Source organism: Myodes glareolus, chromosome 22 (assembly GCF_982192425.1).
Source record: "Myodes glareolus chromosome 22, mMyoGla1.1, whole genome shotgun sequence".
NCBI classification, from domain to species: domain Eukaryota; kingdom Metazoa; phylum Chordata; class Mammalia; order Rodentia; family Cricetidae; genus Myodes; species Myodes glareolus.
The window spans coordinates 41398334-41410370 of NC_142047.1; the positions used below are offsets into that span (position 1 = coordinate 41398334).

The following is a 12037-nucleotide window of genomic DNA, read 5'->3' on the forward strand; positions in this document are numbered from 1 at the left end:
GTGTAACTTGTGTTCATTGAGCATTTATTTGAAGTCAATGCTGAGCTCTTCATAAGAAAGTGAAGCTGGAACTCAGAAATTAAGTGACTTGTATCACCTCACTTAGCTTGACTGAAAATTTGTTTCAGCTTCGTTCTATAGATTTGAAGGACCCCAACTTCATTGGGGTCACAGTTAAAACTGTGGTTTTAACTTTAACCACAGTTATAATGCTCTGCAAAGGTTTTCAGATAGCAAGCTTCATTAAAGGCCGGGATGCTGAGCAAAGACACCTGAGCAAAGACAGCCTTATCTGGCTGTGAGACAGGAGATTTATGGATTGGTCATAGGAACAAAGAAAGAGAAGATTGCGAGGCCTGAGTCACGTAGAAAGCGAGGCTCGTCACGAGTTAGGGGCTGTGCGATCAGACATCTAGTCGCCAGCCAAGCTAGGAAGGCAGGAAGAGATAAGAAAAACAGGTAGGACAACCCCCTCTTTGGTATCCAGGTGGGTCTGGACAACCCCCTCCTTGGTATTTAGGTAAAAGGTCAGGAATGTGCCACTCAGCTTAGCCTTATTTGAACTGACCAATGAAATGAAAGCTTTTCTGCTTCTGTACCCGTGCTTTTGCTCCCCTATAAAAACCCCTCATCCCCAACCTGCAGGCGCGCAAATCCTCCGAGAGACTTTGCCGCCCACAGGTGCCTGTGTATCTCCAATAAACCTCTTGCAGTTTGCATCCGGCTGCGTGTTTTCGACTGATCTTTGGGGCGCAGGGGCCTCTCCCGAGGGAAGACGCCCCAGGGGAGTCTTTCATTTGGTGCATTGGCCGGGAAGTTGAGGCCCCTATCCCAGAGACCACCGAATCACTGTCGGGAGGTGAGGTGAGCTGGCCAGAATTCTATGTTCTATGTTTTATGTTCTATGTTGTATGTCCTGCGTCGTTTGCGTCTGATTGTTGCGCTGCAAATTTGAATTTGTACGATTCAGCTGGGTCGATTTGTATTTGGCGGGCCTTGGAGAGGAGCTGATGAGCTCAGACTTTCCCCCCCGCACCCCGGGAGACGTTCCGCGGGAATTTGGGAGCTCGAATTTTCGGGCTCATTTGTCTGAACCCACGACCAGAGTTGGACTTTTGTCCGAGGTATGAGGTTCGTTTGTCTGAACCCACGACCAGAGTCGGACTTTTGTCCGAGGTACGAGGTTTGTTTGGGGGGCCGAGGTGTCCGGAGCCTCTTTGTAATAGCCTCCGTTTGAGCAGTGTGTTTGATTGTCAGTCTGTTCTATTGTGCAGCATATGGTTTGTCTGTTTGTTTAGAGCATCAGAGTTAAGGTATCTGGAAGAAGGTACAAAAAGCAACGGGGAAGAAAAATCCCTTAAGTTCAGTGCAGGAGGAATTTGAAAAAAACAGCAGAAAAAAATGAGGTAACTGAAGGCGGGACTATGAGGACGATGGGGTACGGGAAACCGCGGCTTCCGTCCCCTCTGACAACTGCCTTCCCTGTTCTTAAAGAGCCACAGAGTTTTTGAGGTGATTCTCGCCTAATTTTGATGGGAGAGCTCTATGCCTGGCTCTCATATGTATGTTTGAAATACTGGGCAACCGTTGCAGTGGCTAACTGACACGGAGTTGGGCCAGGCGCGGTGGCGCACGCCTATGGTCCCGGCTGCTCGGGAGGGAGGTGCAGAACAGCACCGGAGAGTGCTGGCTCGTCCGGGAGGCGTGGCCATGCTAACCAGATGCTGGCGGGAATTTGCTGGAGTCCGCAGAGGCGTCTACAGAAAGCCAGGTCGCTGTGGCGGCTTGGGCGGGCTAAAGCGACTGACATCAGAGGCTATGTGTCCCGGCCTTCTGGCAGGGTTGCGGTTTTCGGAGGACCTTTTCTGCACCTGAGCACGGGCTGTGCGGAAAGCCGCGTTTCCATAGCAACATGGGCGGGCTCATTCAGGGTGCACAGATCGCCGGCGGAAACGAGCAAGGCCCGGGCGGGGCCATGCCTTTGTTTGAGCGCACCACAGTGGGCCGTGCCTCAGAGGCAGAGCTGTCGAAGCCGCCGCCGTCTGCTGCTGGTTACCCGTATCCTAGGTAACAGAGGCGGACTTATCCTCAGGCAACGGATAAGATAAGATAAACAATGCTAGACTTAGAGGCTTTTTTTTTCATCTGAATAGCAGAGCTGAAGAAATGGCTCAGAGGTTAAGAGCACTGCCTTCTCTTCCAGAGGTTGTAAGTTCGATTCCCAGTGACTGTGTCATCTTAGGATTCCAGGCTGGGAACAGGAAAACGGTTTTCCCATATTTTTGGAGCAATAATCTCATCTGTGCCAGATTTAAAATGGTTTAATTCTAAGGCACAGGCAAACAAGATTTGCTCTTTGAAACAGAGACATGCAGGTCTCTAAGTTCAAAACCAGCCTACTTCCAGTACTGATTGTGCTAAATTTTTACCCTGAGATTTTTAATACTCTTAAATATTAATTTGGGAGGAGAGTTTTGTTTATGTTTTTCTAGGAATGCTGACATACATTTGGGTGCCAGCAAGACTGACAAGAGAAATAAAAAAAAAAAAGATGACCTTCAACCTCTTATCTCTTACTCTATTTTGCCTTTTCCTTCCTTAGGAATGGGTGGGAACAGAGATATTCTTGGCATGCTGTGTCTAGGTGGAAGTGCTGTATGTCTTTTATTGGTGTGCTATATGCCAGCTCAAATGAGGAGGGACAAGGTCTTTATGGCACAGGCCTTGACAGCCTTGAAATGTGTATCCTCACCCCAAGTTTGGCTCTCAGCCTTAAAGAGCTCTTTCAGATCCTATGGGTTATAACTATTATAAATATCTGTCATCATTTATAGGGGCTGGTTACAAATTATTGTCGGTTAATGTTAAAAAAATATTGCTGGTCTCAAATGTTTCGTACTGGTATGTGCTGTTCTTGTTTAAAAATTATCATTGGTTAATGTTTTATTTTTTTTTAAAAAAAGAGCCTATCGCTGATCTCAAATGTTTCACACTGGTATAGGATTTTATATGCTGTTCTTGTATGCTGTTCTAGTTTAAAACATAGCCATATATCCCCACTGAGAAAAACCACAAGAAAGACTTTGGTAAGAGTTTTTATGTTGTCTAAAAGCAAGAGAAATTTTTGCTATGTTGTCTAAAAGCAAGGAAAAATTTTGGTTAAAAAAAATATATAAACAGATGGGCCTTATCTAGGTCCCCATGTATAACTTAAAGCAGGTGGGGAGCAGCTGACAGTCCATCACCGCAGGGCTCTGCCATCTATGTTTCTTGAGCATTTAAAGGAGGCTTACAGGCATTATACTCCCCATTGACCCTCAGAGGTTGTCTTGGCAGAAGGAGGTCAATGGTACCTATGGCCTTTATAGGACAGTCAGCATCAGATATTATGGTTAAAAAGAGTTACAGGATTTAATTAAGGAGGCAGAGAAAATGTTTCATAAGCGAAAAACTGAGAAAGAGAGAGAGAGATGGAGGCAGAAGAAAGAGGACTGGAGGGATCATAGACAAAAGGGAATTTTGGCCGCAGTGGTAGGAGAGAAAGGAAAGATAGGAACTAGACAGATAGGGAACCTGGGCAACAGAAGATCAAAGATGAACATGGACAGGCACCCCTTGGACAAAGGACGATGTGCTTATTGCAAAGAAGAAAGGAAGGGACTCTAAGGTACTGGCCCTAGAAGAAGATGATTGGAGGGGACTGGGCTCAGACACCCTCCCCTGCGCCTAGGGTAACCCTGACTATGGAGGGGACCCTTATGGATTTTCTAATGAACATAGGGGCTGAGCACTCTGTGCTATGACAACCATTGGGAAAGCTAAAGAATAGAAAGACTATAGTAATTGGAGCAACTGGACAGAAACAATATCTGTGGACCACCTCACGAACTGTAGATTTGGGGAGAGGACAAGTGACTCATTCCTTCCTAGCTTGGCTGGCGACTAGATGTCTGATCGCACAGCCCCTAACTCGTGACGAGCCTCGCTTTCTACGTGACTCAGGCCTCGCAATCTTCTCTTTCTTTGTTCCTATGACCAATCCATAAATCTCCTGTCTCACAGCCAGATAAGGCTGTCTTTGCTCAGGTGTCTTTGCTCAGCATCCCGGCCTTTAATGAAGCTTGCTATCTGAAAACCTTTGCAGAGCATTATAACTGTGGTTAAAGTTAAAACCACAGTTTTAACTGTGACCCCAATGAAGTTGGGGTCCTTCAGATTTTTGTGAGCCATTGTCAGACAGTGGTGGCATATGCCCTTAATGCCAGTCCAGAGTCTGAGGCCAGCCTGGTGAGTTCTGGGACAGCCAGGACTACACAGAGAAACTCTTGTCTCAATTAAACAGAAAAGGGAAAAAGAAGTACTAATTGATTAATCAACTCACATTCGTTAGATGAATACTCTAATTACTAAAGAACATCAGGTATGTTTGTAATCTGTCCTGTTTGTTTTGAGACAGGATTCCACTTTTTTAACCAGGCTGGCCTGGAACTCCTGGCAATCTCCTGTCTCAGCCTCCAGCATGTCGGGATTACAGGCGTGAGCCATGGTGCCTGACTATATATAGTCCACCCTTAACCCTGTGATCCTAGAGAATCAGGTCCAGCAGAGGGATCACAACCCAGTCCTGCATGAAATTTCACATAAAAGGGCATGTATTGAATTTTAAAAAGCAATAGTTTTTGGGTTTGTTATGTGTTTATTGAGTATTTAAGTACCTTTTGAAATAAATGGCCTGCTTATCTGTAGCCATTCCATCAGGCAGTTCCTTGATGTTACTAGTGAGCTAAAGGCAACTACAGCGTGTTTGCTGCTTCTTCACTCAGCAAGGTGCTAAAGAACAGGGAAACTTACTGAGGCAGTGTGTCAAATGGTGTTTGACGAGAATGAGCCACTCTGCCTCTGTTCACTACATATTTAATATTTTATTATTGTTGTTCTTATTAATTGGCGTTCTGTATCCTATGCCTTTCATTTATAAAGATACTAAAGATGTCATGTTTGTAATTTTAATAACGTTTTCCCATCTTTTAATAGCCAGAACTACCTTATAGATTCTCTAAACCAAAGTATTTTTCTCGATTCTCCCCCATGCCCTACAGGGAAAAATCACCCAACATGGTTCAGGTTCTGAGAAGGGTCAGCCACACAATTCAGTGCTACAGCTTTAAAACGCGCAATGGGGGAGCGAGGGCGGAGCTTCCGGAGGATAAGGCGGGCTCTGGGTTGCAGCGGTGGTGGAGGATGGGCTGGAAAGTGGAGCAGCGGTAGACACGCAGGGAGCACGTAGAGGGTTAAGCCACACTGAACATGGCGCGGATTCACTGACTAGCCGCTGCTGTCCCGGCGATGCAGGCACAGTGGCAGTTATTCCCAGCGGAGCTCACCCTGTTGCACGAGCACCGGAAGTCTTCGGTTCGAGCAAAAACACCATGCCTTTAACCCAAAGGCCGGGGATCCGACATCACAGATTCACCCTTACAGTGCCTTTCCCGACCTCTTTGGAGGCAGAAATCGCCTGTGGGTCCCTAGCTCCTGATGCTGAACCGCACCGAGGACTGTTGGGGAAAGAGCTTAAAGTGAGCGGCTGCGTGCTGGAAGCACACTGGATCTCGGAAGACTCTCGCCTCCTCCGCATTTCCATCATGAACTTTCTGGACCAGCTTTCCCTAGTGGTGAACACCATACAGCGCTTTGGGCCCCCAGTTTCTCGTTAAGCCTGGCTGAGAGAAGGCGCTCAGGTTTGACCTTATGTCCGGTCTCTCCTAAGCAGTACAAGCAAGAGATTCCAGAAATAGTAACTGCTACTTAAATGCGGGGCCTAATATTTTTAGCCTGCCTTGGTCTTCAGGTCCTTAGAGGCCACTTGTTTAGTCTGGTGCTTTAATGTTTGCTGCTGAAGAAAATAAAGCTGTGCTTCTAAAAAAAAAAAAAAAAAAACAAACAAAAAAACAAAAAAACGCGCAGTGTTATCTGGAGCACCAGAGGAAGCAGACCTGCTAGGCTACTTAGGAAAGACGGAAGTCAGAGTTTAAAACCACATTGACTTCTGAGTTTTCTGGATTACTTTTTGAGATCATGTCGGAGACTCAGGAAATCTCTTTATTGCAAGATGAAATCAGAATGTTTGTTGCGGCCGCACCGTGGATGAAGTGGCAGCAAGAGGTCTGGCTTGTGTGGTGACCTCTGTTTGTTCTGTACTAGAAACTTACTCTGATTGGCAATGCCGAGTCACTGGGACCAGTTTCTGTCTTATGCTGTCGGAGTGTAGAACAGAACATCGCCTGAACTGTAGTGGTCTGAGTGGATGGAGGCAGAAACCCCTATTTTTAGTCTCATCACTTCTGTGGTTATTTGTACAAGGGCTGTGCTGTGCTACCATAGTCCTGTTCAATAATGATGGAGGTTTATTTGTTTTCTTACATTGTTAAACTTTCCTTGCCCCTAAAGGTCTGTGTTAAGTACAATGTTCTGAATATATGATTTGGTTACAAAAATTATGTGTCTCAGTGGTTGATACTCGTGCTAAGAATGCAGCTTCTCAGTTCCTGTTACTTATAACTAACCTGAGCCAGCAAAGACCTTGAGAATCAGAGTATATTAAATTTATATCTGGCAGAAGGACCTAAATAAACTGTGAACTACATTTTATTCCTTTGTTACATTCAGCTCTTGCTTTCAGCAACTCACAGAATTTTTTTTTTTTTTCAAGGCAGCATTTCTCTGTGCAGCCCTGGCTGTCCTGGAACTCACTCTGTAGATCAAACTGACCTTGAACTCACAGAGATCTGCCTGCCTCTGCCTTCTGAGTGTTGGGATTAAATGTGTGTGTGCACTACCACTGCTTGACTTAGATAATTAGTTCCTAATATTTGCTGTGGGCTTTTCTGATTCTAACATATTATCTGTTATTTAGCCAATGTAGGTCTGTCTATCCCATCTCCTTAGAACAAGTGTTTAAAGAGTTGTGTTTATTATAGAAACTGTATTAATGAGAGGCCTCTCTCCCTCCCTCCCACTTTCCCATCCTTCCTTGCCCCCAACCTTCGTATAATATTGTGAGTTATAGTTTAGGATTTCATTATCGTAGATTTATTGTCCATCAGAATTTTGGCTAATCTACCCAGAAAAAAAAAACAGAATAAATTGTACATATGTCCCTTCAGAATGGAAATAGTTCCTTTTGACCTTTTTGAATGTTTGCTTTTGATTTTTCAATGAGGTTGCACTATGCTGCCCAAGTTCTGGGCCTGGAGGTATGAAACACCTTACCTGGGCCCCTTTGGTCTTTTTAAGCTGTTGTAAATGTTTGTTTGGGGAAAATGGAATCTGTCAGCAAATAAGAACCACAATAAAATGACCAACTACTTCTTAAATTCAGCATAGTTGCACATATTTTCAGGGGCTAGACTGAGAATTTTTCTAGTAAAATTTTCTTTTATCCCTGTGTCCTGATTTTCAACTGGCTGAAATTAGTTAAAAGTTATGGGGAGGCCTCATCATTTTACTCTGAATCACGAGCGTAGCTTCATTTCTAAGCGAGATGTTCATTTTATATCTGCGTGCTTTTGGTTATGTGGAGGGGCTCAATGACAAAGAAAAACTGTGATTCAGCAGCTGTGTTAGAGAAGTAGCTCAGACCTGGGGGTGTGGCTTAGGGATAGAGAGTCCGCATACCTTGTGCAAGGACCTGAATTTGATGCCCAGCACCACCGAAAGGGAGAGAAGCAGAACGTGGGTGTACACACTAGCGAGAGGATGAGCACTCATCCATCACATACTGAGAGCTTTCCCCTCTGCCTACCTTTGTCACTCGTGCTTAGCTGTGACGGTGGCATTCACTATGCAGGAGACTGACTCTCTATAGTATCGTTGGTCAATTGTCCCAGCGCCCGAATTACTTTTAAACTCTCTGTTTTCATGCCATCCTAAGCCTTGTATGTTAATGAAATCTTGTTTTTATTGCTCTTTCAGACAATTTTTACATTTGTATTTTATGTATAGATTAAATGTTTATGGAAAAGTGCCTTTTTACCATGCCAGTGCACCCTTCCTATAATCCCACCTTCCACTGTTTCCAAAAAATAGGAATAACTGATTTCAACAGGTCCCAACCTGTACCTTTTCCATTTGGCCATTCTTCTCTCCACTTCTTGATCGCGACAGAAGAAAACTTTGTCAGTTCCTTTGACTTGAAAATAACAAACAAAGTGCTTTGGCAGAATTGCTTGGAGAGTGAGTGAATGCTGTTCTGGCTTATTTTCCAGTTTTCTCATCCCAGCAAATTAGTAGCTGGGTCATACCTGAACAATAATAAAAATTTGTGTGTGTGTGTGTGTGTGTGTGTGTGTGTGTGAGAGAGAGAGAGAGAGAGAGAGAGAGAGAGAGAGAGAGAGAGAGAGGTTCCGTGCACACAAGTGTGTGCATTAAATATTACGAAGGCACACTACTTATAGCATCGTCTCTGGTCCTAATTAGCTGGGTGAAGAGCAGTCATTAAAACAGGTTTTGTAAGACCTGGGGATAATGTTGATTTCTCTTTTTTTTTTCATTAAACGTGGCAAAGTAGTTTATTATACTTCTTTTCTATCAGAACTCTAGTTAATTGGCCTTGGAAAACATAGTGTCAGAAAAAAGTTATGAAGAAGTCAAAGAGTCCTGGGAGAGCTAAGGTAATTTCTTCAGTGTCAGATACAGTTGGATTGAGTGTCCTGGTTTTTGTCCATTCTGTTTCTGATCTAGCACCTTACCAAGTGGTGGCACTTGAAGAAAGGGCCATCAGCCACAAATTAAGGACAGCCATAACTTAAACTTTGAAATGTGTTCCCCATGGAAGTGTTTTTGTGATTGTCGGTGGCCTGAAGACTGAAGATGGCAAACTTTTATGCAATGTTCTTAATACCCCATTGTGCACTTTAACCATCCCAAAGAAAGCCAAGAATACATCTTAACTCTTCAGAGCACTGCATCCGTTCTTATTTTAGATAGTTGACTTGCTGTGTTAGATGATGGCTTTTTAAAGTAACCTGGAGCAAGTGTGGAATGACTGTTTTCTAAAGGATGCTTAAGACTTTGACATGTAGTGCAGGGAAATGACTCCACTCTAACAAACCATAGTAAACCTTTGACTAACTGTTGAGTATATTGAGAACTATGTAGAACCATTTCCCTTCCTGTGTATCTTATTCCTTTATATAAGAATGCTGTAATGTATAGTTTATGTCTGTGTGGTGTATGTAGACCAGTATGGCCCTCCTTCCAGCAGCTAGTCAGTGAGCAGGAAGCCAGCTAGAGGCGCATCATCTTGGGCAATAGCCCAGTCTTGCTGAGTTAGATCTGAAATGGGGCCCAGCAATCTGTCTGACCCAAGCCCTCGGGTGAGTCTGATGCACCTGAGCTTCAGAGCCTAGCAAAAGTGAGGTTCTTTCTTCTTTATGAATGTTTAGCCTCACCTGTTATTCTGTGATCATTTATCAGCAATGGTAATTTATTTTTAGTACTGCCTAAGAAAATGCATGTGTTTTATGTATATACAGTGTAGATACTGATAATTCATTTAACTTGGTTTACCATTTTCCTACCACTGACTATAAAGTTTACATTGACTGATTTCAATATATAGGTGCAATTGTCTGAATTTCTTTAACTGTTGTGACATTTACTTAGCTAAAATAATTGATGGGTGCGACAGTCTCCTGTTTATGCATAATATGGGTACATTGTGGGCAGTGAAAACCAGCATCTCAGCCCTTCACTCAGAGGCCATCTCTATTCTTCTAGTTGCTTTAAATATTATGAACTGGTGTTGTATCAGAGTGTGCCAAGTACAGCTAGCTATTGGTAGATCTCAGGGATCTCCATGAGATATGCAGATAGTTCTAAGGGTTCACGTGTGAGGGACTCAGCACGTAGCTTATGGTAAGAGTGCCCACTCAACATGTACAATTCCCTGGATTCAGTTCAGCATCTCAAAAAATATTATGTTCATTAACCAGATCATGTGGGAATGAAAATTAGTAATATAGATGATACAAGGATATCATGAATATAGTACATAAAGAAAAACTTCAGACTGCCTCAGTAGGACATGGTGGTACATGCCTTTAACCAGCACAGAGCAGGCAAAAGCAGGTAGATCTGTGTGATTTCAAAGCAAGCCAGAGGATGAGGAACCGAGTTGATCCTACCATCCCAGATCAGTTCTCTCCTTCCATCATGTAAGTATCAGGGACAGATGATTCCATGGTCATTTAATATGAAGCATCCCTTCAGGGTCAGCTCAGGCTGTGTCACCTTACCTACACATGGTCACCACTTTTTACTGAATCTCTTCAGATGGTCTCCCAGGAGAATCTCCTTTGGCCTGTGTGATGCCAATCCTTGGTTGTCAACTTGACTACAGCTGGAATTAAACTCAAGTGGCTGGGTGTACCTGTGAGGGAAACTTTTCTTAACTAAATCATTTGACATGTGAAGATGCAGCTTTTTGTTTGTTTTTGTTTTTTGAGACAGGGTTTCTCTGTGTAGCCCTGGCTTCCTGAAATTACTCTGTAGACCAGGCAGACCTGGAACTCAGAGATCCACCTGCTTCTGCTTCCTGAGTGCTGGGATTAAAGGTTTGCACCACCACCTCCTGGCTGGAAAGATACACTTTTAACTAGATCTTTGAGGTGGGATGAACCACATTTATCTGGCCACACTTCTGCTGGCAGCCTAGATAAAGGACATGGAAGCAGAAAGCTTGCTTTCTTTGCCTGCTTGCCTTCACTCTAACTAGTAAATTCATTCTGTCACTGACATTATAGCTGGTTTCTTCAGAAATCTGGCATACACTGAAGACCAGCTGAGACATCCAGTCTCGTGGACTGAACAACTACTCGATTCTTGGTCCTGTTGTTGTTAGGCAGCCATTGTTGGATTAGTTGGACCACAGCCTGTAAACCATTCTAATAAATCCCCTTTATCTATCTAGACTCATCTTTTAGGTTCTGTTCCTCCAGAGAGCCCTGAGTATATCAACCTGATGCCTGTACCACTGGTACCAGTGAAGTGGGTTTACTGTTAAAATTGATTCAAAGCATCCAGCACTAAGTTAGGGCTGCAGATTTTCTGGGCACCTAGCTTTGTATGTTTTTCTGCCATTTGCCACAAGACGGTGCACTATTGAAATCTCCTTGAATTGCACCCACAGTGGGAAGACATGCACCTAAAGATTCCTTTGTTTCCCAAGAGGGCCTCAAACTCATATGTAGCTAAGGATGACCTTAGATTTCTGACCCTCAGCCTCAGTCTCCAGAATATTGGGATGATAGTCATAACACCATCAACATGCTCTGATGCACATCAAGAATTTAAATTGGGGATGGGGTGGAACTAGGGAGATGGATCAGCAGAGGGCCCAAATGGAGTTCAATTGTGAGTACCTACATCAGGGATTTTACAACCAGATGCCTGTGACTCCAGGAGTTGTGACTTCATCCTCTAGTCTCCATAGGCATGCACACTTGTGTGCATATACACCTAAATGAAAATTAATTTTTTGCCAAAATGAGGAATGGAGAATGTAGTTCAAGGGGAGAATGCTTGCTTCACATTCGTGAGACTATTATTTAGCTACTCCTACAATTCACACACACACACACACACACACACACACACACACACACACACACAGAGTGTTGAAATTATTCGCCATAAATAATAAGACTTACAATTGTATCCCAACAGTCATGAGGTCCAAATATTTTCTTCAAATGAGTGTGATCATTAGGGCTGGAGAGATCCTTTAGTAGCTAAAGAGCACTTTCTGCTCCCGTGAGAACCTGAGTTTGGTTTCCAGCACCCACTTTTCGTGGCTCACAACCACCTGTACCTCCAGCTCTGGGTGATTGAAGGCCCTCTTCTGGCCTCTGTGGACAGTTGTGCTCATTGTCCACAAGCCCTCAGGCACACTCACATAATACACACAAATAAAAATAAAACAGATCTTTAAATATGAATGTCATTGATCTCAAAATATTATAGAAAAACCCTTAAGACA

General features: G+C 43.7%; 1 long non-coding RNA gene and 1 pseudogene across 1 annotated transcript; both read left to right on the forward strand.

Annotated features, from left to right (window-relative positions):
• The first annotated feature begins 149 nt into the window (after nt 1-149).
• Nucleotides 150-719, forward strand: LOC148118529 (uncharacterized). The gene is made up of 2 exons (XR_015735989.1): nt 150-487; nt 521-719. It is a non-coding gene; the product is annotated as an uncharacterized LOC148118529 (long non-coding RNA).
• A 407-nt stretch (nt 720-1126) lies between these two features.
• LOC146890160 (EKC/KEOPS complex subunit Lage3 pseudogene) lies at nt 1127-6494 on the forward strand (annotated as a pseudogene).
• Nucleotides 6495-12037: the final 5543 nt, after the last annotated feature.